This window comes from Elephantulus edwardii, unplaced genomic scaffold (genome assembly GCF_000299155.1).
Source record: "Elephantulus edwardii isolate Elephantulus edwardi_28Jun2011 unplaced genomic scaffold, EleEdw1.0 scaffold00063, whole genome shotgun sequence".
NCBI lineage: Eukaryota > Metazoa > Chordata > Mammalia > Macroscelidea > Macroscelididae > Elephantulus > Elephantulus edwardii.
This window is the reverse complement of record NW_006399813.1, coordinates 14781891-14785067: the sequence shown is the minus strand read 5'-3', so window position 1 is coordinate 14785067 and position 3177 is coordinate 14781891.

Sequence of the window (3177 nt, the reverse complement as noted above, 5' to 3'; positions counted from 1 at the left end):
TTTTTTTTTTTTTTTTTTTTTTAGCCTCATATACTTTGGGTCTGTTGCTAGGAAGGGCTATTCCTAGGAAATCAACATGATGCTGGGAAGGGTAGAGGGTCAGCGAAGGAGAGGAAGATCCTCGACCAGGAAGACTGACAGGTGAGGTTGCAATGGGCTCTTGTGTGTCAGGAAGTGTGAGGATGGCACAGGATAGGGCAGGGTTCAGATCTTTTGTTCATAGGGTTGCTATGAGTCATTCTTGACTTGTTGTACCTAACAACAATAACAACTGGTGATCTAAGGACCATTTCCTCATGTGTTTATTGGCCATTAGAATATTCCTCTTGGTGAAAAGTCTTTTCATGTCTTCCGTCCATTCTGTAATTGGGTTACCAGACTTTTTCTTGTGAGGAACTGTAGTATTCTATAACTTTATGAATCCCTTGTCAGAAATGTCATTGGCAAAGAATTTTTCCTCATCTATATAGTCTTTTTGCTCTACTGGAAAAAAAAATTTAGGCCCATAACCATTTGCTTTTTAGAAGATCTCACTGATTCATTTGATCCTTTCCTGGCTGTGTGTGTTTTAGCTATGTTTGCAAGCCTATTCATGCTATAGACTATTGTTAGGTACTGTTGAGTACAACTAGTAGTGACCCAATGAACAATATAGATCTGAACCACGTCCTATCCTGGGCCATCCTCACAATCTCTGACACACTCAACCCTGTGTTAATCTACCTGGTTGACGCTCTTCTTTTCCTTCACAGTCCCTTTCTAATCATGATGCCCTGCTCCCAGCAACATGCCCAAGTATGTGTGATGAAGTTTAACCATCTTTGCATTCAAGGTTCACTCTGGCTGCACCTTCTCCAAGACATATGTTTGTTCTTTTGGGCTATTCAGTATTCTCCTCCAACACCATAATTCAAAGGTATCAATAATTCTTCTGTCTTCCTTATGAATCTTCTAGCTTTCAGACACATAATAAGTGACAGAAAAGACCATGGCCTGAACCGTGCACCTTACTCCTCAAACTGCCATCTTTGCTCCTCAGTAATTTGTGGAGCTCCTTGACTGCAGACTTTCCCAGTATGTCACCTATTTCCTGACTGCTGGTAGCAAGTGTATTGGTTGTGGATCCAAGGAAGATGAAGATATTGACCGTTTCAATCTCCTCTCCCACTCATCATGTTGCCTATTAGTCTGGTGGCAAGGATATTAGTTTTCTTGATTTTGAGATGCAGTTCTATTGAAGGATGCAGTGTTTGACCTTCTGCAGCAAGTGCTTCAGGTCCTCTTCACTTTCAGCAAGTAAGGCTGTGTCATCTGCATAATGAAGATTATTGATGAGTCTTCCTCCAAACCTGATGCCATGTTCTTCATAAAGTCCAGCTTCTTGGATAATTTGTGCAGCATACAGACAGAATAAATACTTATGGAGAAAGGGTAAAAGCCTGACATGCACCTTTTTTAATATAAAACCATGTAGTGTTTTACACAATAGCATCTTTGTCTAAGTATAGGTTTTGCACAAGCACAGTTAAGTGTCCTGGATTTCTAGTCTTCTCAGTGTTAGCTATAATTTGTTATGGTCCACAGAGCCAAATGTCAATAAAGCACAAACGGTTATTTTTCTGAATTCTCTGTTTTTAGTCAATTTGGATAAGGTGTGCGTTTCCAAGAACTTGTCCATTACCCCTAGATTTTTATTGATCCTTTCAAAGAAGTACCTTTTGGCCTTGTTGATTATTTCAGTTGTTTTTTCTGTTTTCTATTTATTTCCACTTATTTCTGCCCTTATCTTTATCATTTCCTTCCTCTTGGGGGCTATGGGTTTAGCTTGTTTTTTTTTCCATTTGTTGGGAATGTTGGGTTAAATAGTTTCAGTATTTTTTACTTTTTGAAATGTTTGCTTGTTGCTAGGAACTGAAGTCTAATACTGTCTTTGATATGTTTTAGAGGTTTTGATACATTGTGCTTTTTTTCTCATTTGTTCCAAAGAACTTTTTAAATGTCACTTATTTTTCTCTATAAAGTGACAGTGATCAAACAAGTTGTTAATAAGCTTCCACAAAAGTAGCTTTTTCTCTTTAATCCTCTTGTTAATGTCTAGTTTTTAGCATTGTGACCTGAGAAAATATTTTGTATTATTTTGATGCATTTGAATTTATTGACGTTTACTTTGTGCTCTGATATATGGTTTACACAAGTGGATTGAGTTTTTGTAGTATTCTGCATATGTCTATGAGATCATGTTGGCTAATTTCAAAGTTCAGTTCTGCAGGTTTGTTAAGTTTCTTTCTAGTTGACCTATATTGCAGGGAAAGTGCTATGTTGAAGTCTCCTATTACTATTTTGATGATGTCTATTTCTTTCTTCAGGTCTATGAACATATATGTTTTATGTAGTTTGCAGGTCTATCATTTGGTGTGTAGCTGTTAATTGAGGCTACGTCCTCTTGTTCTAGTGTGGCTTTAAGCATTACACTGTGCCCGTCTTTGTTCCTTATGGTGGTTTTCACCCAAAAGTTGATTTTTAGTAGAGATTAGTATTGCCACCCCTGCGTTTGCTTGGTATATTTTCCACTCATTGATTTTTAGTGGGGTTTTTTTACCCTCATTTCTTGGATGGGTCTCTTTAGGCAACATGCTGATGAGTTTTGGGGTTTTTTTATCCATTCTACTATTCTTTTCTTGTAACTGGTACATTTAAGTCATTCACATTAAAGTGATTATTGGTGGTTGTTGTTAAGTGCCGTCGAATTATAGATGAATCATAGTAACCCTATGAACGAATGACCTGAACATCTGTATAACTTCCATCATTTTTCCAAGTTCATAGGGTTGCCGGAGGCAAGCTATTTCGGAAGTGGATGCCACTCCTGTTTCCAAGCTTGTTTTAATCGGGGAGCTCCACCAAACACTGTCCACCATGGGTTACCATTAACGCCTCTGACACATCAGTGTCACAGTGTTCAGCATTGTTGTTGTTGTGTGCCACTGAGTCGCTTGTGACTCATAGCGACCCTATATTCAGGAGCCCTAAACGCCATTCTATCCTGTGCCAACCTTGCCGTCTCAAACACACTCATTCCTACCACTTCACTCACAGAATCGATCCATCTCATCGAGGGTCTTCCTCTCCTGCGCCATCCCTCCACTCTGCCAAACATGACGTCCCTCTCCAAGGACC